The following is a 23,653-nucleotide window of genomic DNA, read 5'->3' on the forward strand; positions in this document are numbered from 1 at the left end:
AAGAAGAGAGGAAATGGTAAAAACGGTGGAAAGTAACAAATACCTATATTGGAAAGGTGAGAGGGGGGACTAAGAAAAGTACGGGAAAAAAGAGGAACGAGCGGAAAGAGTGGCGGTAGAAAAGAAGAGGAACGGTGGAAAAGGGACGGAGAAACCGCGTGTAAAAGAGGAACGCTGCAGGGGAGTGAAAGAGAGAGAAAGAAAGAGGGGTAGAGTGCTCGTATGGTCGGCTTACCGCCTGCCGCGTAGTAGTAGCGTGCCGAGCGAACAGCAAGCAGTGCTGAACGTCGTCGTCGTTTCTCAGTGTCGCCGCGGCGGTCGTGCCAGACGGTTCTCTTGTAGTAGTTTTTCGTTCGCGCTCAACGTTCCGTTTCGTTTCGTTTTGTTCCGAGCGCGTCAATTTCGGTGCAACGTGCGACTTGTTTGGATTAAATTGGATTAAATTGGATTAACGTTACTCACACAAGGACGTGTCTCCAAAGGATTATCGATTCGGTGGCAGGAATCATCTAGAAAATCTTATAGGGAGAATAGATTTTTGAGCAGCTTGTCCAAGGATATCAATATTCAGTACTGTGTGACAGCAATTACGATTTTATTGGCGGTCCTCATTCCTCGTTGCGGTGCACTTGTCGTAGAAAGGATCAGAGTTTGAAACATGCGTGAACGAGGAAACATCGCACGAAACGAACGGCAGACGCGAGTTTGAAAAGTGTAACGACGCCAAACGCCACGTGCTACACAGGCGCCATCGCAGGCTGAATTTTGAATTTCGCGCGATACATACGGTGAAGTTTGGTTACCGTGGACGGTCCTAACGCGTTTTTCTCAGTGAAAAATCGTGGTTATTGGTGGTAATCTCTCTCGTGGCCGTGGAACACGGCGGGTGGCACATTGTAGCGTGTCTTGCGCCGCGTTTGTACAAGTGGATTTAACCTTGCGATCGAACACGTGGATGCACGCTGTCCTGTCGACGATGCCGTGATTCTGAGCGGCCAAGCTGTCTGCACGAAAATTCCAGGTTAAAAACATGTTTCGTCATTTTGACTTTCATCACTTTGACTGATGTGTTTGCCTAAGGGCTATATGGTGTTATGTATAAGTAGCGTGCTTAATTATTTCTGATTATTCATTGCTGTTCATAATTATTCGAACATTTGTGATTCTAATATATGTACATATTTCTTTTCTTGTATGAATTAGTAACTCTAGTATATTTAACATATGCATCCTCTAGAAATGTATTACAGAAACTGAACTTTTTCAAAACAATACAAGAAATCATTTTCTTTTTCTCATATGTTTGACTAAAGTTAATATTATAGAATATGCTCGTACTCTAAGATTCGAATACTTACGAACAGTAGACAGATTTTGAAATGTAAGGAACAGTCGAGCGTCGTTTATTTTCATGTCAACTAGCAAAAATATAAACGGAAATGATATTTATTTATTATGGGATGATTTTATCAAATCATTCGACACTCACGTACGCTATATGCATCGAGCTGTCAAACCTGGTTCTGTTGAGTGTCGAAAGTGAAGTGATAATCGTATTGACTTATCCCAGACCTAACCTAGATTGTGAAACCATTTGTTTTAAAATATTTCCCACAAATCCATCGTGGATGCTTGTACTGCAATTTCAGCGTTATTTACGTTTGACGTTAGATGCTATTTCAGATCGTTATCCTAGATAACCATCACTGTATTACTCTTATCGCTGACTCCGTTATCATCTGACATTGGCGTTACATGAATATTACTATAGCGATAAAATCGGTGTTCTAAATTCAAAGTGACATAACTTATTCATTAACCGGAACAAAGAACAGCTGTTAACACTATTCTTTCGAGATCTATCTGAAATTGACAATGAAAATCTTTACGAATCAGATATTTATGATTGTCGTTATAGTTGTTATTTCACTTTTTTAATATGTAGATATGTAACATTACATTATGTACATTGTATGTAGTAGGGGTTTACTTTAAAACACATTTATGAACCTTACAAAGGTAAACATTTAAGGCTGTTTCCTTCTTTTTTATAAATATTTTTTGGGACCACTAATTATTAGAATTTTGCATCAACATTAGATTCAAATATTATGTTTAAATTCTACGGGCTTTTAATGTTCCAAAATAATAATAATATTATAGGAGATAGTGTAATAACAGTAAAGAAAATAATACTATTTTAAAATATTAGATTAAAATGATTAGTACCAGAAAATAATATCAGAATACTTTTATTTAAAACAGTTTATATTGTATTTTATATGTATTAGATATTATAACATTAAAAGAAGTCAGAAATGAGTAAGCAGTAAGTTATTAGATAAACACAATGCAAATGAACCTGTGGAATAATGTCGCTACTACTGTTAAGAAGAGTCCATTCGATTATCTAATACTGCTCATTATTGTTCGAACAATAGCTAATTTTAATTTTACTACAGTCATATAATTATTCTTCATTGTCAAAACATGACTGTGTTGTTCGGTATCGTTATATTACGAAAATACGACGAAGTATATTCAGTTTATGCGAAGTTTCCTCATTAGTTAGGTAGTTCATGCGTATTGGCTAGTATTATCATTGATTTTAAAACGAACTCAATTTGCGTTAAAAATTATAATCATCGTTTGTTTTATTGCCTTGAAGATATGTATTTGAAATATAGGTCACAGTATCACATATTCTCTTTGAAAATAACGAGCATTAAGCATTTTTACAATTCTTTATTATCAACATTCTCATGATAATCCTCAAATTTATACTTTGGAAATATTATTTGTTAATAGTTATCATCATTAATTGTTCTAATATTTTGCAAATATTTTGAACGAATATTTTACTTGCATTATATCGATTGCCATAATTCACCAAAGTTTATGCATACTACATTTCAACAATTTAACGTATTCTGCTTCGAGAAAAAACAATCGATACTTCGTTTGATTGGGTTAACCTGAAAAAGATTGGAAAATAACCGCTCGTATCGACGGAATAAAAAGGATCGTGTTGTTTGCGACGCAGTCATCCGCGTGTAGCTTTTAAACGAGTCGAAGAGAGTTGCTGGCTGGTCGCTGTGTAGTGCGCAGCAGCGACAAACGGTAGTAGTGGTTCGTAATCGGTCGATTTATCGAACTGCCGATCGGTATCTGCCGACGAGTCGTTCGGCGAGTATGCACGATTCTCGAAGGCGAAATCCTGATTACGATTCTGTTCAATGTCGCAATGACATCATCGAGGATCATCATCCTCTTGGAATTCCTTGCCGATTAAATCTGCACGCGTCAATTGTGACCCCTCGTGTTGCCCGCCTGTGATATGTACCCCTGGTTCCTACATTTTCCAATCACGAAAAATTTACGTGCCTAAAGATGAATAATCATTTTATGATTTAGATCGAATTAACTATGTCATAAACGTAAAACGAATGTACATACTACGTTTAATATTAAATAACACCTCGACATTTGTATTCAATAGTACTGTAAGATTAATTGATATTAATATCAATACCTGTTCTTTGATATGAAACTAAGACAATTAGAAACGCTGAAATGATTTACCTATAAAATTTACTTCTACAATAAATACAAAATTGATTTCTATTATTTACACCATTATCAATGATAAGAATCGATATATGATCGAAACATTACCATTCGAAGTAAAATTCCTTTTACGTTGTCAAACGGAAGCTCGTTGATTGAAACCACGGTGCTCCTGTTGACCTCCCTTTCCGCCATCTATCGCTATTTATCGCTATTTATCGCGATCTATCAAACGTTTCGAACGAACCAGATACGGAGTCGACAAAAGGGTCTTGATGTCGACAAGAGTTCCGGTATCGTTGTAACGTACGGCCGTTCCTATTCCAACAGTGTTGTATTCCTTGTATTATCGCATAGAAGGGGTTCACATAGTCGCACAGAAAGCGAATTGTCGTCGTGTCAACTGCGAATGATTGCGAAACTAAAAAATTCAGTGCTGCGACAATGGCGCGTAGCCGGTACTTCATCCGAGCCAGGGGACCGAGCTATTTTCTGCGAGTCAAAACACACGCGATGCCGATGAGCAAATTTTGCGAACGTGTCGTGCTTTTAATCAACAATAGACCATATTTAAGATTTCATAACACTTGCTATGCGATGTGTTCGTATGCTATTGTTCTCGATTATGGTATTGCAAAGACACCGCATCGAAGTCGTAATTAGAGGAAGTTCTATGGATGGTTAAGTAAGAAGGTGAGGAAATAACAAAGATAAAATTAGGCAAATTTTAATCGACCTTCTCGACGTATTTCGTAAGACTAGTGCAAAGTCGTGGTAAATAAGAGATCAGAGATGAAGGATTTATGTATCTCTAAAGTATAGGCAGTCATGTGGAGTAATAAAATAGATACGACCAAACTGATAAAATTATATAAATAATGTAAGATACATGGAATTGCAGAGCGAATATAATATTTAACGAATAAAATAAGTAATTTGGCAGATTTTTCTAGAATTAAATTTACAGATAGTAACTCTACATGTTTAGTGTTTGAGTGGAATGGTGAAGTGTATAGACACGAAGAATAATTCTTGAAGACATCTTTGAAATTTAATTTATAGATAGTGATATTTATACTACTGATATTTCTAGGTTCTATGTGAAATGGTGTCCTTATTTTCGTAATAAAAATGTTAAATCTATTTTGCCAAAGTTTACATTTCGTTGGAGTTTATACAAAAAGCAAGCTACAAGATGGATTTTTTCTTGTAAAGAGTTACATATTATAGGTAGCGATTGCCACGACCGATCGAATTCTTATGGGAAACACGTGCGAGCTACCGTGGATGGGATCACGAAAGTATTTCTTCAACCATAAATCGTTCTTACGTGATGTTTCCGGCGTGATCGACAGTCTGCCGACTTGTGAATGGCGGTCGGACATTTATCACCTCCGAATAAACATAATGCGCGTGTGTTTTCAGACTGTCGAGTCACACAGATATTCGTGTTTGTCGTAAGACTTGTACCGAGGACTCTCGTCTCGTCTGTGATAAGATTGTAACTTCGATTTTTCTCCACATTTTTCTCTTTTTTGAAACGCACCAACGGTTATCGATCGCTGGAGATTGAAATAATTGGAAAGCAAACGAGTCTGTTATCGCTTCTCGCTAAAAAAAAACGACGCATTTGAATTTTCTCTCGTTTACTTTATGCAATGGTTTGGCAAAAGTCGTATTGGGTCGTTCATATATATTCACAGATCGTTATTAGCCGATTATGATTTTACAAAGTTTTGAAAATACAAAAAAATACTAAAATACTAAAATTTTTGGTCAGTTATTTTACTCTTTCAATAGTTTACATTCAAGTAGAGCCCAACGCAACTTTCGGTGTATATGAAAGACCACGTGGGCAACACGTGTTGTTTGTCGTTTGGGAAAGACTACGCCCCTTCGATGTTCTGTTCCACGCTGCAGCCTCTGTACACCCTACCGCAAGGAACTATGTTGTTTAAAATCGCTCAGTCTCATCCTTAGTTTCAGTACGTTCTTCATGAAGTATTAACAAATGCAAAAATTCTTTTCATTTAACTTTTCTTCTGTTTGAGATTACTTCACTTTCGTTATACGTATATTTTATAATTCATGCATGATCTAGTTCGTAAAACAACGAAACTCGGGAAATCGTTTGAGAGAGCAGTCGCAGTGTCCAGTCCCTTTGATATTCCTTTACGATTTCATTCATAAGATCGGTTTGAATCGCATTGATCGAAAGAATGGAATCTACCAGTAACTCATCGAATAAAAAGAAAATGCCGGAGAAAACTATAAAAAGGAAACAGCTGTAGATACATGTAATCACGTACTCGCGTGGAATTCACGTAAAATAATCTCGAGTGACTGTGGTGAAGATAGCAGCCGTTGTTTATAGTCTTATGCCGTGCTGGTATTCATGATCGGAGATCGCGCTTTTAATGATGAGATTCGTTTTTGCCGCGGTTCCGTGGAAATACGTGGTTGGCATTCGTGTCCAGCGTCTTCGCGAAAAACTACATCGTGATTCATGATACACAGCACGAACCTCATACCAGCGGCTATAATCGAAAGGAACTTCCGATGCGAGACATTGCTAAATGTTTCTTTTCTTGACGAAGTGTAGGGACGATTAGGTTTGGAGCAGGGGAGGTCTATGTGTGAACGACTTAGCAGCCATACTGATCGACTATATACGAGTGGTAGGTTAGTTTGAATTCGATTCGAATTCAATCAATTACGTATATTCGATGTCCCGACAGCAATCGAATATTTATTCTTGATCACTGGATAAAGCTATGGTGTGGTATAAATTGATAATGTCAAAACTATTCGAAGGAAACATTGTTTAGAACATTTTGCTCATTTGAACGGTTTCTTGGAGTCTTTTACGTGGAATAAATATATCGATCTAGTATGTTTCTCTTTCCTCGATAGAAAAATTGTTAATGGTCATTGGTCGATAATTAGTTTCCAAGTGACTGAAGAATAGTAATGTCATTTTCGAATAAGTATACCGCGATAGTTATAAATAGGTATTGTAGGAAAGAAGCTATTTGCTATCCACTGATTTATGATCGTAGCCAATAGAACTTTCTTCGATTTAAATGGAAACGCTGACTACGTTCGGAGAACCTCTCGGAACACGTCAACGCTTTCAGCAACGCTTTGATGCATCGCGTTGAAAAAGCCATGAAACCTGTTGAAGCAAATAAGCACACAAGAAACAGAAGCTGTCTAGTATCATGTGATTTACAATCGCAACCAGTACAATTCCTCCTCGATTCGAATGGAAACGCTGTATTCATAGAACCTTTTACATCGTAATACCAATACCGATACTATGCTAAACTCTGATTGAAAAGACGTCTCTTACAAACTTAATAACTTACGAAACACAATAATATAATATTCCTGATCTCACGAAAAATCATCATCGACAACCCAACCTTTCAAATAAGAATCACTCAGCTTTATTATATAATATAATTTACGAAGCAACAGTTTGTTCAACAGTCTCTAATTTACAATTACATTGGGTACGATCCCTTCGATTCGAACGGAAGCACCAATCTCGCCGCGAAGGAAGCCCTTTCAAGTCGATTACCACGACGTTTTGCGTCGCCAACGCGTTTCGTCTTCTCCCTTTAAGCTTGCTTCTCTCCCGCGTTCTGGCTGTCATTTCTACTAAGCTTTACGCGCCTCTACAGAATCGACCGCATCACCGGCCATGATTTACATCCTGCATTTATGACGCAACGTAAAATCGCGCTGAAGTTTTCGCTGACTGGCGGACGCAGAGCCAGGAGCGGTTAAACGCCTTCTTCTCCTTCCGTGACCATTCCTCTCTATTTCCGGTGTTGCGCCTCTTCTCACGCACGCGTCTCTCTTTCACTTGCATGTCTCTTGTAGTATATTATATGAAACACGATATTAGTTAGGTTGATCAACAAGTTCTATCGTCAAATTTTGCTTATATATTTACGATTTTACTCGGAGGTTTCTACAAATGGCAAGTACATTATTGAATTTAGATGATAATTTATGAAGGAGTGGGCAAATATTGTTCTGTAACAAAAAATTGCAGACAATAAAATTTGTAAAATGTAGCTTTCATCGTTTTCTTCGTATGGATTGATAGTTCGACTAGATTTTTACGAAACTTTGAGTCAGAGGCACTGGAGGAATAATCTAGGTATAAAAATGGAAAATTCTACGCCATTAGAATTAGAATATTTCGAATATCTCATGTCTAATATTGCTACATGATCTGGATTTTAATCCTTAACTCCGGTTGTTTCCACAGATAATACGTCCCTGTATTATAACTGAGATTAAACGTAAAGGATTTTGGTTACTTATGTTCGCATATCTCGGTTTTGGATGGGGCTACCGCTTGGTTCTGCTTCCTTCCGTGTTACGAAGTTCGCACCGTCAAATGGAATTTGATAATGCCGAGGAAATAATTTAATTACTTATATAAAAATTCTAACACAAAAACATTTTTATTTCGATTCTTTTTATTACTTACCTTAAGTAGTTTGAAAGTAAAATATACAAAATTTTCTCGAATCTTATTGGATATGCCTTATCGAAATTAGTCTTTCTTTATTTATCTAAAAACGAACTGAAAGTTTCCCGATAATTTAATACAATTAATCGCGTGTAAAAGGTTTTAAAATTCACAGTGAGACGGTCGAATGAATCGTTTAGCAGAAATCGAGGTGAAAGGCTTGCCTATCGTTCGGCGTTGCATAAAAATGATTTATTACAGCGTCGATTGTACTCAGTGAAGAAGATATCACATCGACATTTTATATGCAATGCCGTGTTCCTTGCGCGGCACGCACCGCTCGCAAAAATGAGACGTCCGTTAATTTTTATGGAACAGCGCTGACGATGACTGACGCGGAGAACGGTTAAAGCGCATTCTCCTCCGTCTATCTTTCAATGGTTTATCGTATGACCGCAGACATCTGTATATCTAGCAGTACGATGTATGAAATATTTATGCGCAACCCGGCCTTTATTCACTTGACATCAATGCGCTTCCCCCTTTTGCGATGCGTTGGTAGCGATGCGTCCACATTATCGGATCGAACGTTCGTATACTCGCCCAATAATGCTTCTGCGTGCACGGGTTTTTTTCTCTTCTACGATAAAAATCCCGACGTTCCATCGAGATGCATTTAATCGTCGACGTTCAGAGGAAAATAAAAATATGGGGCGTAGCATCGAGTAGGAACTTGATGTAGGTAGGAAGGAAGAAATGGTTATTGGAGTGATGGAATTTTTTTTTGTTGCTTGAAAAGTTTGTGTTATAGAGAATTGCTTGGATGGATATCTTTTTTGTGGAGCGATGATTAGTGAAAAATAAAATATTTGAAATTTTAGATTTTATTCATTTGTAACATTTTAATGAATTGTATGCTACTTATATTTGCATTAAACATCGAGACATTTAAGTAAGTATCATTTGAGAGAATGTAAGAAATATAAAACCAACAGTTATACATACGTATTATATATATACGTACTATATACGTGTACATAAATAGTTTCAAATCGATTGCACGCACATTATATAATATTGGACTATCGTTTCGTCGCGTTTATATTTCAATATTTTAATGCATACATTCGCGAGGCATTAACTCCACGGCTAGCAAGGCACCGTTTAGTTTCAATACTTTTTCCTTTTTTCCCTGGTAACAAGCGACTTGCGGTATGAGGTTTAAATATGTTGTAAATTCTTCGTTCAACTGATAGGTTTATCGACAAAGAAGAAGGCGCGCGGTGCATCTGAATGTACATACACGTCAGTTGGACGAAGTAATTTATTATTTGAGAAGTATTCGCTGTTAATAAAGCCCGGTACTATGTAGGAAGCTAAGCTGTTCGTGAACGCAAGAAACAATGACTAAAACGATGCAAAATTAACGAGCCTGCTTGAGCAACAAGAGTTTGGAACTGACTTGTCGTTGTCGCTGATTCTTTTTGTTTTCCAACAACGTGATGGATATTAATAGTTACGCCAATATAGTACTTCTTATTAAGGAATACTAATAAGTCAGACTTATTATCGAAATTGAGAAATTTCAGTCTATTATCGTGAGATTGGTAGATGAAATTCTCAGGTGTATTTTAAGAATCCAAATAATACATACTTTACGATAAAACATTTTAGAATGATTTACACCCTGATTGATGAATTCTGGATTAATTCTACCTGGTTATAATACGTTTCGCGTTTATTATTTTACATTTACATATTATTATTTTATCGAACCACATTGACAGCTTTATTTTTTAAGTAAATTTATACCAAATACCAACAGGTGTTCTAATACTTATAGCCGACAGTTTACAGATAAAGTCGACTCTGTCAATTTTGTGACACGTTAAGACATTCAGTGACATGAAGTTTACAAGTAGTAGAGAGGTAAGGTAGAAATACAGTTATTAAGCAATCTTGTTCATCATCTTTCACTAAAAGAAGCGCGGCTCGATATACTCAACACCATTGTAAACGCATGGTTTACGTATGCGTGGCTCTCGATGAATTATAACCGTGCAAAACTGTAGCTTGACTTTTATCTTTTGAAAGCATGCTACGCTTTCTCGTGAATCATATTTGTTTTCCAGGCAGGGTCGGGATATACGGGTTCGGGTACAATTTTTATTCGCACGACCGATTTCGACATCGCGGAACGTTCGACTTCGGGACGCGGAAAGGATACTTCATCATCGTTCACGAAACGCATGCGCGCTCGCGCGGTAACACACGCTTTAAAATTATGCCTGACGTGTCTACTACTTTCACGTAGAATTACATAGCCGTACGAGTTCCGTTCGACGAGCTGTCGTATGTAGCTCGCGTGGCTCTTGCAAAATCGAAACAACGATTCGCGGGACACGTAAATGTCGCTCCCTTTAGGGCACGGTTATGATTCTCGACGACCTCTTACTTTCGCCACGCGCGGAGCGAGAAAAGTCTCAAATTGCTCCATTAGTTACTTGGGAATTATCATTTCGCTACGGAACTGTTGGATAGGGAAAGAGGACGCAGACAAACATATGACTAACCGCTTTGAATTATCGATTTGCCTTCGGTAGAAATGCGCTATTATAGTGTTTTTAAGGAATAAATCTTATTTGCTTTTTACTGAAGGTTAATTTAAATGACTCAGGAAATGAAGACGATCTAATAGATAATAGAAACGATAGATGGAGGAAAACGAGGAATTGTGATAAAAATAGCATTCAGAGATGATGTTAAATAAAAAATATCACATGCTTTTATTACATAGAGTGATTCATGAAAGTGTTTAAACATTTAATGTAGGAAACTATGATGGTTATATTATGTATATTATGTAAAGCTTGTTGAAACTTCATTAGCATTGTAATGGGACACGGCTATTAGGATTATGTTGATTCTGTGTGCATTTTCGAATTGTTGAAATATTTCCACGGGTATATATCAAATTCAAAATAACAAACCATAGAATTGCTCGTCGAATATCTTTGTCCTTTGCTCAGTTGTCCACAGAAGTAGCTTCGAAGGAAATTGAAAACAATTATAGGCAATTAAAGAGCGAGGGGCTATTGTCGCTGCGAATGAAAGCTTTCTGTTGGCAGTCGTGCATGAAATTAAATAAAAGAGGAAGCCAAGAAGCGGACGGGCTCCAAATGATGTAGATACTCGTGAAAAACATTGTCATCATGATTTTCAGGTCATAGGAAGTCTGGAAAGTGTGGGCCGTCTTCCTTTGATAGAACAAATAATGATACCGCGATAGCTATGTCTTCAAATCTCTATCATGAAGTAGGAAATGAAAGTATTTCATGATAGGACTTCCTGTATTTCGAGAATCGTTGATAAAATTGGTTACTAAATTATCTGTCCAATTTAATAGTCAGATTATATGGAATTTATAAACAACTATCTAAGACTGCGAGTAATGACAGTAAAACATGTCGACTCTCATATTCTTCGAAATCAAGATAATGTCTGTCAATGTTTGACATTCTGCGATATCATCATGGTTTTTCAAACGTAATTTTGTAATTGCTTCGATTTCTCCTCGAATATTTGACCCTATGACTAACTGAGAGTCATCCTGATAAAATAAAATTAATTGCTTTGAAAAAGAAGGCCGAAGAATTTCTCTCAAAGTAGACAATTTTCATATATTCGATTATTCGGAAAGTTCGTAGTATTTTTATTATGAATCTGTGGCGCGTAATGATATGGTTGTACAAATACTGTTTTTACATGAATGCTGAGAATAACGAAGGAGAAGTATAATCAAAATTCGTTCATAAAACAGGTTTCCTTTTTTCAATGAAACAATGCTAAACTAATATATTATTCAATAAAATGCTAATTCTTTGAAAATGCATATCTAACCCGAACCTTTCTTAAATTTCACTATGAATATATTTTCTAAACAACCTAATATAGTACGTAGCTTAACCCGAAAGCAGCGTAATTCGTACAAAAAATATGACTCTACGACAACTAACAATAAGTGCCAATCATGATTGCACGTTATTGGTCGTGAGTCACCAAGAAAATTAAATTCCCACGCGTGATTATCTACTTCTTTACATCGCTGTACACCGCGAATAGACGCATCGCGTGTTCGCGGAACCGACATTATCACCATGATTTCCACGTTAGAGCTCTTATCGAACAAACAAGTGGAACACCATCCTCGACACCAGACCTCGACGTCAAATAACGAGCAAATTAATTTGTGTCGTTGTTCGTCAAAGGCTCGACCGAAAAAAAAGTAGCAATCCCGGTATAAGTATATGGAGAAAAAAAGGGAAGATTGTCATCGTTGTGTAGTGCTGAGAGAATACTCGTGCTTCTAATTAGACAAATAGAGGATCGATGAATCGCGAGGACCGCAGCGTCGTCGTTCATGTGAAGATCCTTGATGTTTCTCTCTTTGTTACCTCGTGGCTTCCTCTCTGTCTGTATCTCACGTCCTTATATATATCGAAATCGACCGCGTGTAAAACCAGTTCTGCGACTCGAGGATCGCGAGAGGATAGAGCACCTTATACTCGGTGCACGCGGCTTCTCAAGCAAAATGGTTCACACTGATCACGCTTCATTGTATTTTTCCTGGCCTCACCTTCCTCTACGCGTGCTTCCATCGTGGTTCTCCGGTTGTGGATAGTCTGACCCATTCAGGGTATCTCTTCGTTTAGTCGTGTATCGTGTGTCGCTTTTACTTAACGGCGAGGCCGAGCACTCCGCGTCGTGTTCGTCGCGATCCGAAGTGCTTCGAGACTTCTGCAACGATAGCTCGTCGTCGCTTTGTGGCTGCCAAGTGTTTTCTCGCGTGACACTCTGTTTTACATGGAAGAGGGAGTGAAATGTGACGATGTGCGTCGAACACTTTGCCACGTGGTGTTGATTTCGTGTCGATGGAGCCACGAGCTCGATGATTTTTCATGTTAAGAAAAAATCTGGATATTTGCGGATGATGATCGTCGTTGATTTTGAGAAATTGTAATCTGTTGACTGCGAATTTAATATATTCGTTTATGACTACATCGAATGTACTTTTTTTAAAGAAATGTATTTTAATGACGGTCAAATGTCAGCTGGATTATGAATGGCTTGTCGCGAAGTGGACAGAATTATTTACAGAGAAAGGAGTATTTTTGTGTACAGCATTTTTCTGGTCTTCTAAAATTATGCGAAGAATTTTGAATAAAATAAATTTTAAAACGTGATTTATTCAAGTAGCAGAAATAACTTGTCTCACAAAAAAGCAGTATAATCACACCAATTAACTTATCACTAGATCTCGAATGTTTATGCAAATTTATTTTTTTATGAAAAGTGGAATCTAAGCAGAAATTTGTTTCACACGTTAATTACTAAAACCTGTGCTACGTACTTTATATATATTTGCATATTATATGTATTCTATGCATTTTCGTATTTTTAAGTTTTGTATAAGTGCATAAACATCCGCAATCTAGTTATTACTCTCGATAAATCGGTGAACAGAGCCAGTCGTTCTCCCAGTGACATTTGAAACGAATCGGTATCGGAGCATATATTTCGCGCGTGTACTATTCGGGACACGCAATTGTGCAGACCTTCGACTGTCAATCGACATTATGAGAATGTCAAAGCATAAGAGAACATTGGCTTAACAAAAGGACATTGACGATCGCGGCGCCGCACAATACTTGGTAATTAAAGGGTGCACGAGAGAGGGAAGACGCGAGCTGGAATCTAATCGTGCGCAGACCGCGCTTTCGATACGAAATCCGTCGTTCATCGGCATCCCATGAATCTCCGCTCTTTTCTTGGCGTCGCTTAAACAAACACCGCGTCTGAACCGATTCGAGACATGCCAGCGTTTCCTTATTCTCCTGCAGCCGAGACGACGCGACGTGCCGTTTATTTAAATTGCTGCAGTGCCCGCTGGCTACGGTTGAAACATTTTAATTTCGCATTATGGGAGACCGCCGTTTATTTTCCAGACGGATTACTCGGTTGCCCGGATAATCGTTTGTTATGGAATTACGCGAAAACCCTCTGGAGTCCGTGAACCTTCGCCTTCTTCTACCTTTTTTGCTTACATATGGAAGTGAAATGAAGGATGCTTTTCCTCAGAAATTTGTTTGGACAATTATGGTTCCTTCTTAGAGACATTTGTTAAACTTAGAATAGAAGTTTCTGTTGAATATTCTTCTACCAGTAATGCAGTATATACACCTTACAATAAAAGGATAAATAAAACTCATAGTTGAATTTACTAGTAGTTAAGACAAAGCGTTTCTCTATTCATAAGCTCGTCACTGTACAAATTGTAGATTATTACTTTTATGAAACAATAACCATCGATAGTATCTTATCTCTTGGTTAGTTGTTTAACATGTTACTTGGTTAGTAATCGATAATCAAACATTACGTACGGCAAATAAAAGCATTGTTAATCGTTAACGCTCGTATTCTATATGGAGTCGTTACAGTTTGTATAGAGTTTAAGACCTTTCTGTTTTGAATGCATATATTTGCACTGTGTGATAACTGAATGGCAGATGGAAATTTACGTCAAATTGGACGTTTTATATAAAAAAATGAAAATGGTACCTTATATCTGAGCAATTAAATCTTGCAATCGTTTAAAGACGACGAATGTTTGTATAAATGAGTCAGACGAAATCTCATTTCTTCTGTGTGCAATGTCATTACTTGTGCCTCTGCTGGATCATTATCATTACGAGGCTGGCATATCAGTTAATTACTATGATTGCAAGGAAGGTTCATAGTCGAAATATTAGTCAGCGATTGTAATTTCTTTCTATTTTCAATTTATGGAGTTGATCAATGTGGCTTCTAAACGGCTAATTTATTATTCAATTAGAGAGCGAAGCTTACAAACTACCACAAACGTGAATCTCTTTGAAATTAAAGATCCTGTTAAATTGACACTGATAACACCGTGTTCGTTACCCGTGAAGGTACCAACTCGATGTTTTCTAGTTACACGTTCCCTAAAACCTCTCATTAAGTACTCAAGGGGTAAATTTAGATGGTGCAAGCGGTAAACTGTAAGTCATGCTTCAGTAATAACCTTCGTCATGTAATCATCTCGATCGCGTCGTATTTTCAATATACCCTGAATTCCTCTAAGTGCGCGTCAGGATAATTACACGTTGCACACCGTAGTAACATTCAATTAACGATGAAGATGTAATAAGTAACACGACGTGTCAACATTGTAATGAAGGGAGTTACTTAACGATATTCTAAGTGGCGCCAAGTTTATGTCTTTTATTACAAAGTCGACTATCATTAGTTTTAAACGCATCCATTTTGCGATTACCACCATATACATATAGTTTTCCTCTAGCTACAAATCTGCTCTGTGATTATCTTTTAAAATCAATTTTTGCTCGAACAGTAGCCAGAAATGGAAAAAGAAATATAGGATGCTTCGTCAATTATGTTACAATCGGTATAATTACATACCTGGTGTAATTAAATTTGGTGTTTCATAAATTTCTCAATACGTTTTTTAAAAGACCCTTTGACATATGAGAACTGAAAGTTAGGTAACGTTAGACTCGTTAACACGAACTCGAAGGAGGTTCATAGACCTCGCTAAGAGATAGGTAACCTTGCAAGGCCTCCTCGCAACCTCTCTCTCCCAGCAAGGAACCCGCTACAAGACATTCAATGGAAGGAGACGAGAACTGGAAAGAGCCTGCTTACCTAGGATGTTGGATGCTCGCGGTATTTAGCAGCCGTTAATGGTTCTAAACAGCTCTTATGGAATGGGCAGTTCCAGTCTATTTCTTTCTCTTTCTCTCCTCCGCGAAGAGACGTAGATTCGACGAGTACTCGGAGAAACGGTCGTTCAGTTTGCGTCGACCTTTGTCGATTACGCTAATTCCGTAAGGTAACAGCTGAGCAAGGTCTGATTCGGATCCCGTCGAAAATCGCGGCGAAACATTATGGTTACAACTCGTCTGTTACATTCTCATTTGCGTTCATAACCGATCTGGCTGGCAGAGCTGTTACGAATTTCCGTTTTCCTAAGCGATGTGGCTGGTTGACTCATATTTACGAAGCGAGACGAACGTCGGTTTTTCTTCGAACATTCCTCGTCAGTGAATCCGGAGTAGGTAAGGCAGAGAGTCAAGATCATTAACAATCCTTTCCCTCAGGCATTCTTCGTCACGGTTTACCGATCGATCAGATGTTCCGTCCGGCAGTGTATATAGTCTCTTTGTGCTTTACCAAGTTCTTGTTGCGGTAGCCAACAGACATGACTCAGACTTTATTAGAGATTCCGTTGAACGTACGGCAAGAAGATAGTACGAAGCCTGCGTTCCCTGTTTTTACGCTTTCCTCCGCCAAGTCGCGGGATAAAACAAAAAGGAAAACATTTATCTATCGATATTGAAGGCTCATATTGGTAGATTCAAGATTTATGTAGAAATAATTGGTTTTTGTTGAAAAAAATCATAATTAAACTAGTATGTTTGTTTTTATTACTTCTGTATACGTTTTCAAATTGCTATCAAATTTCATCAGTACAACCATGATAGTCGTGCCTAACTACGATGCTGAAGAATTTTTAAAATGTACTATATAATACGTAATATATATCTACATAAGTATTATGTATGGTAAGCAATTGAATACTTTCATGAACCACTATACATGTCTTTTATGTCCAGATTATTCCTGACCCTACCCATATGCATTTCTTTAACCCTTCGCCAAGAATATAAATGTATGTCAAAACATGCATCTCTTCTTCCTTGACCTAAAGCGCGGTTGGTCGGCTACTCTTTGACACTTTAATGCGTAGGGTGCGAGGAGGCAACGGTTGTGTCGCAATCGTAATACACTTTCTAATTACCGGTCGTCATTATGATCGTGCTACTCGAGTTGACGCGATGATTACGGTGCACCGACGGAAATAAATCGCGAATGCTCGGCTACGGTTCGTGGCCACTGAACAGCCTGCAGCAACGAGCACGATCAGGTAGTGCACAACGATTAACGCAGCGACGGCCTCGCTTGTACGGAGTTATCGCGGCTGAGATTGAATTTTACCTGGCAACCGTCCGAGTCGCGAGCTTTTTGTTTGTTGGACGTTTCTGACTCGACGTCCGCCGTTTTTGTTCAGGCTACTCGAGTTGGGTGGTGCGACGCTTTCTTCTAAGCTGTCAGCGTTTAAACCTCATTTACAAGGTAAATTTGGATACGCTGAGTGATCGTACATACACCGTGTTCCTTGATTTCAACTCATTAATACACAAGGTTAATAGCAAGTTTCATGTAACAAGATTATGACTTGTAGAAGCGGATTATAGCAGTTTCTTATTGTAGGTTACTGGGGCAAAATTGTGTTTATGGCTCGACATATCGTTAGCATCCTCATGTATTAGATATTAGAATTGAACTTTCAAATTTAGTGTTAAGATTTACATATAAATTACAGTTTTCGTGCGCCAAGTTTAGTTTCTCGCTGTTCAAGGGTGTTAAAGGATGTGAAAAATTTCTGGGCTTCATATTAATTTTTATATTATATTGCACAATTAATCGTTAAATATTTGAAGCATTTTCTGATAGTTTAAAAATATATACAAAATTTATTAATAAACAGAACTTAATTCCTATTACCTTTACCATGATCTATTTCTAGATTATTTTACATCTGCTAATCATAAGAATATTCTAACTACAATTCATTCTATAAAATAGAGTGTCTGCCACATATTTTAACATTTCTCATCTACATTCATAAGTCTATCAAAATCCATCACAAAGAGCTTCCATTCAAATTCCAATTCTCCTTCCTCTTACCTCTACGTTTCTCACACACAAATGTCATTTTATGCAGATAATCTTCGAATCTTCGAATTTCGCTCCGATTGGTCTCTTGTACAAATCGGTATTCAGGCAATTAAGGTAGTCGGTATCGCTCGATCATCTACGTTTGGTTCAGAAGAATTTTCTCTCTCTTTCCTCTGACGACACATAACGGCATCGTTGCTTCACGTGGCCAAGGATCGACGAATCCTCAAGAGCCGCGCATAAGCGCCACATAATAACGAAGTTTATCTTCAAGGAACGAAGCTAGTCGGAATCGTAGAGTCGCGTGATTAACTAGCCAAGGGAAGAGGACGATTGTGACGGCGAGGTGTCCCGATGGGGAACAGCTTCGCATAGGAATGGATATACCGTGTACCTCTAATTATTGTCGCTATCACAGCATTTATCATTCGAGCGTCAGCAAGGGCGACTAGGGGGAAGCATTGCATTTAATTCCAATTAGTCGTCGCGATCCGAAACCAGTTTCGAAACCACCGAGGATCCATTCGATGAGGAACTATGTATTGCCTCTTATTCTCTCGTCGAGATATCCTTCGCACGTGTGAGATACAGTGGAACCACGCACCGCGATTACTCTAGCTCACGAGCTTTCCTATACCTCCTCTTTTCTTCCTCCATTTTGTCTTTTTGAGATCAGCCACGCCGCCACTGCCTATCTTTTCTACCGTTGTCGTAGTTATCGGTTATTTCGTAATTTGAATAATTTATGACGTCGATAAGGATAGAGGCAACCAGAATAGAAAAGAATCTGGCTGGGTGTATGATTAACTGCTGCTTCCAAATCCTTCATCGAGCGCTTGCTCGGTGTTTCTATATATCGATAGAATCGTTTGTTTCAAAATCGTAATAAAAACCTTTACAGGGTATTCCAAAATATGAAGCTCTGCGATTATCATCCGAATTATCTACTGTAAAAAATATTTCAAGTAGAAATTTCTCTGATTCGAAGAAGTCATTTTATCATCAATACAAATTTTGTTTAGGTGGATGTACTTGCAAAATTTCCAAGAAATAGAGCTATACGTTTTCATTTAGATAAACCATTTCCTGATGAATTTATTCATCAACAATATGTTAGCCTTCCTACAGTACGAAGTGTTAAGAGATGTTAAGTTTTGTGAACTTGTAATTTGAAGTATTGCGACGATGCTTCCGTTTGAAGCTTAACATGTTCGAAGCTTCATGCAATCCTGAAGCAACTAGGAATTCTTGTTCACACCGATGGAAGTAGCCTATGTACCTGTCTCGACTCGTACCTTTCATTACTCAACTAAATGTACACAAACGTTTAACGAGTGTTAAACCCATAAAGGTGTTGCTGACACTATGAGCTCGACGCCTCCACTTCTTCGAGCCGAGGTATTCCGTTACTTTCTCAAAGTGGGCTACGTAGCACGTATCCAAGTCAGAAACGAGAACAATTTCATTTCATTTGTGAAAAATCATTTGCTCGCTCAGTATATTAACGATCTTTTATCTGCCTTTTCTTTTGCGTATACTTTTACGTTTATTTATAAATTTCCAGATAATTAGAAACAAACAGAACGAACGATTCCACGTTAAAAAAATCAAGAACGCACTTATGATTTATCTTGTGATCTTCATATGGAAAAACCATGTAACTCTGACGTGTGATTGAATTTTATCTTTGCAGGATGACTCGCGCGTCATATCGCACTGTCGTGTAAACGCTTTGCACAATGAATAGCTTCAGCAGCTCGCAAATACCTGTTCGTGATAATAATACGCATGGAAACGTTCAAAAGTAACTCACATTTTCTGTTATTTACTGTATCGCATGGAACACGATGGATAGTTACATAAAATGTCTGAACGACGTGTTCCTTGATATAATACGCCTTTTCCCTGGATAGAAATGAAGGGACCGTGTTGACTTTTACTCGTAATATCAATGATATGATCTGAAAATTCATTCGAAACCTACATCCAGGAAGCGTGACGGAACGTTCGATAAAGTGTGATGATACGCCGTCGTAGATGGTGACTATATTTCTTAACGAATGACTTTGGAGTAGGGGAAGTCCAATGAATTTACTTTTTTACAACACCCGCATGATTGCTGCTAGTTCTATCAGATTAAATCTTTGGAATGTTTAAGTAAGTTATAGGGAATATGTCATAATAAAAGCAAAAAAAAAAAAAGAAAGCGTGTAATGTGATCAATTTTAACTCATCAGAGCTTTTCTAATTATCCATTTATGCATCAGAAAAATAACAGTTTTAATTTTCAGAATAAATTTCTTTTAAAAAGAGGTTCTAAGATTGTTTTCTAAATTATTATTACGACATAGGATCAGGTATCTAATCGGCTTTTTACTCTTTTTAGTTAAAACGTGCAATTCCCAAACTGAAGAGGACACAAGTTTCATTATTTTCTGTGGTTTCCATCGTATAATTTAATGTTAGATTTATTTACTATCGTGTTATTGTACTTTATTTTTATATGTCTCATTAGGTACATTATGACCATGCAATTTATCCATAAAAATTATTGGTTTATACTTCTCGCATGAAAGCAAAAAAACTATATAATTAACGAAGCACGAAGAAAACTGCGAGTTAAACGAACAATATCGTATTATTTTCCCTGTGGAAGACAGTGCATGGCACGATTGTATCACATGCCTATATAAATATGGAAAAGACATTTTACTCCTCCGGCTCCTCCAGCTCGGCAGACTATCCTTCCAATAATTTGTTTTGCAAACGAGCCTTAAGGTGTGCGATAAGCATGACTGGTCGATGAAGCTTGTCATGCGGATTCTCGTCCTCTGTATATCTCGCTTTCTTTACTCCTTCGCGTCCTTCTCTCTCTCTCACTTCCGTTTTCTGCTGTTCTCGTCCGCGTGCACGCCTTATGTGTACCAACCTGTCGAATCGGTTGCAACTCGACTTGTCCCTTCAGACGGAAGAAACGACCAGGATGGTCTCCATGGCCGCAAGATACCATCGAACTTTTTTGCGTGGGTGATTGATCGAGGACCCAGCTAGCTCGCCCTTACCAACCGATCTTCGCATAATGTGCTTTGCTCCTTCTTTCGTGACTTATTGTTTGCTCGTTCTCGTGTAGCTACGCGTGTAAGGGATGCGCAAGTTCAACGATAACGTTCTGCTGCACTTATGTTGCACGATTTTTCACGATGGCGATTTTGTTTATGGTAATTTGAAGCTGGTTTCTGTGGAATGATGAGTGGCCGAGATATTGTATTATATTTAGTAGTTGAGAATGATTGATCATACTACAAAATAGATTTATTGTTTTGTTATGTTGTGTTTAATATTTGGAAAGTTAATTGATTGTATTGTTAAATATAGTTAGTAATAGAACCTCGTTTATCTGCACTTGATTTATATGAACAAGTTAATGATCAACTTTAAATAGACGTATTCTTATAACGAACATATGCAATCACTTCTTCTTATTGAGAATGAATTGTACTTATGAATTAAAGAAGGGACAGTTGAACGTGATATAGAAGCAATTGATCAGCTTCAGTTTTCCGAACATCAGCACCTATTGAAATCCGAACTAATCAGAAGAGATTGTCGAAATTATTCGATTATCCAAATTGTTTTTCTCTCGACTTGTCCGGATAAACGAGGTTCAGTGAGGTTCTACTACAGTAAAATTCTACTCATCTGAACTCTATTCATTGGGATTCCTGTTGATTAAATACACTTATCTAAACGTAAACTCCTACTATTTGAATAAGAAATTGTAGGTAGTAGGGAGAATCAATGAACTCGTATTAATTCCAAGTGTATGAACTGTTTGTCTCTTGACAAGTTCAAACGAAGTTTTCTTGTACGTATCAAAAATTCATCTTAATCTGTTAACTTGATTCAACTTCATTAATACATCGATTACGAATTTATCGCGACCATGCAAAGTTTAGCGAATCCATAATAAAAACCAGGTTTCGATCCATCCCTGTTCAAACCAAATCGTTTGTTAACAATTACGAAACCTTAAATACTCCTAAAAACAATATGAAAAGAACAATTCAGGGCTTTCTCGCGATTTAATTGCGTAAATATCGATGTCCTCGCGAGCAAGGCCCCAGTGATAACGATCAGCATCGATGCACGCACGTTTCAAGACACGCATCACACAGGTTGGCGAGGAGCGCGGAGCAGCCTGGCAAGCCGAACGACCGCAATTAACCTTACGTAACTTGTCGAGACGTTCCTGGTGGCCTCAGCAGGCTATGAGCCGCAAAGATAAACTGCACACAATGCGTCGCACGGAAGGCTGAGTCCGCCTTGGAACGCTCCGCGAAACCGGCCTGAAACGAGACGTAAGACGGTGTCTTCCTCTTCGTTTTCGTCCGTCAGCGTCTCGCGAATATATCGGGCGATAATTGTTTTTAGTGCCTCCACGCCACCAGGAAGGCGGACACGCCGGCCATATGCTAATCGAAATCGTAAATCCGACCGATAAGAACCGAGCCGCGGTTACAAGCTCGCGCGACGTATTCGCCGCGTGGAACGAAGCTCCGCTGGCAGAGAGAGACCTTTCTATGCTCACTGCATTATGATCCGGTTTCGATGCGGTGGGCAGACATTTTTGCCACGCTGTCATTAGCGTGCATTGCTTTCGCCGATAAACCGCTACGTTGTCCAGATATTTTCGTCCTTATTTATGTATCGAGCCTAACTCGCCTTTGGCCGATGAGGAAAGTCGGCTTTTCACGCGCGTGACATTGATTTTCGAACTTCGGTGTTTTGTTTTATGTTTGTAAGATAGTTCAATGAGAGATGCTAATGGAGGCTCTGCACTGCTTGAAGTTTACGCATTTTAGCTCTTCCAGGATTATGGATTCACGCTATTATGGCTCGTTTTATGAAAATATTGTTTTTCAACAAGAAATATTTTACATTCTTATATTTCGATGGAAGAAATAAACAAAAAACGACCTTAACTCGAATGTTCAGAATTCACCAAGAATTTACATCATCGTTCAACTACCACTTATTCTGGTCTTTACAAAACGTCCTCTTCGTAGCGAGGAGCTGAGTATTTCAGAAACCCGCAAGAAACACTCGGAAGAATTCATTGCTACGAGACAAATCTTCCAGAGTAGCGATCCGATCCAATAGTAAACTGTTATCTGAATGAAGCATATATACGTTATTCAATTAAATTTTTTCCTAAACTTACGAACTTTTCTAAGCAATAAATATCCAGAATTCCTTCGGAACATCTTAAAATCAGCAATAAAGCTGTTGAAAAACTTTGGAACGTGCCTGAAGATCCTGAAGATGAAACAGCTATGTATTTCGAGCGGTAAAATGAGCTACCTCTCGAAAAACTCGGGAATCGTATGGAGAATTCGCGAATGGAGAAAAAGCAGGGGAATGCGTTGTCGGCCGTTTACGCGTGCTCCGCGCCGAAACTATTTGCACAAGCGGACCGAGCGAAAAAGCGCGGCGCCCACGGTGTCTTTGGCCGCTGGATGGAAAGAACGCGGGATAATATGCAGTGTCGTATTGCTAATAATAGAGAGCAAGTATCCACGTGTCTGGCTAGTGCGGATATTATTATCGATTCCGTTACAGGGAACTGTCCTTAACGTAATGGCACGCTTCTAAAGCGTTACGACCGCGTGCTGTCGTGCGACTTTATGAAGGAGGAAGACCGCGTAAAGGGTTTTCGCGGTTGTGTTTATGCGACCCTTAAAATTCGACGATTGCCTT

At 38.3% G+C, this 23,653-nt stretch overlaps 1 protein-coding gene across 2 annotated transcripts in view; it reads left to right on the forward strand.

The window, feature by feature from the left end:
* Window positions 1-238: 238 nt before the first annotated feature.
* Cv-c (RhoGTPase activating protein) overlaps window positions 239-23,653 on the forward strand; it is a 350,396-nt gene continuing 326,981 nt past the window's right edge. The window contains exon 1 of one of the 2 annotated variants that reach the window (XM_072005731.1): window positions 239-1,021. The gene's annotated coding sequence lies outside the window, so the exon portion shown is untranslated. The remainder of the gene's footprint in view (window positions 1,022-23,653) is intronic. The other variant, XM_072005732.1, reaches the window with a different exon arrangement.

The sequence above is a fragment of the Bombus fervidus genome, chromosome 6 (assembly GCF_041682495.2).
Source record: "Bombus fervidus isolate BK054 chromosome 6, iyBomFerv1, whole genome shotgun sequence".
NCBI lineage: Eukaryota > Metazoa > Arthropoda > Insecta > Hymenoptera > Apidae > Bombus > Bombus fervidus.